The sequence below is a fragment of the Myotis davidii genome, unplaced genomic scaffold (genome assembly GCF_000327345.1).
Source record: "Myotis davidii unplaced genomic scaffold, ASM32734v1 scaffold249, whole genome shotgun sequence".
In the NCBI taxonomy this organism is placed as follows: Eukaryota; Metazoa; Chordata; class Mammalia; order Chiroptera; family Vespertilionidae; genus Myotis; species Myotis davidii.
The window spans coordinates 1,390,887-1,391,457 of NW_006300367.1; positions in this window are offsets into that span (position 1 = coordinate 1,390,887).

Sequence of the window (571 nt, forward strand, 5' to 3'; positions counted from 1 at the left end):
ATTTATTGAAGAGACTGTCTTGACTCCATTGTATGTTCTTGCCTCCTCTGTCAAATGTTAATTGAGCATAGTGGTTCGGGTCGATTTCTGGGCTCTTATTCTATTCCATTGATCTATATGCCTATTCTTGTGCCAGTACCAGGCAGTTTTGAGAACAGTGGCTTTGTAATACATCTTGATATCAGGTTTTGAGATCCCACCAACTTTGTTCTTTTTTCAGGATTGCTGCAGGTATTCGGGGTCTTTTTTTATTCCAGATGAATTTTTGGAGTATGCCGTGGGTATTTTAATGGGAATTACGTTGAATTTATAGATTCCTTCGGGTAGTATGGACATTTTAATGATGTTGATTCTACCAATCTATGAACACGGTATGTTCTTCCATCTGTTTATGTCTTCCTCTATATCTTTTTTCAATGTCCTGTAGTTTTCTGAGTAGAGGTATTTTACCTCTTAAGTTTATTCCTAGGTAGCTTAATTTTTTTGGTGCAATGGTAAACGGGGTTGTTTTTATAATCTCTCTTTCTGAAAGTTCACTATTGGTGTATAGATATGCCTCAGATTTCTTGTG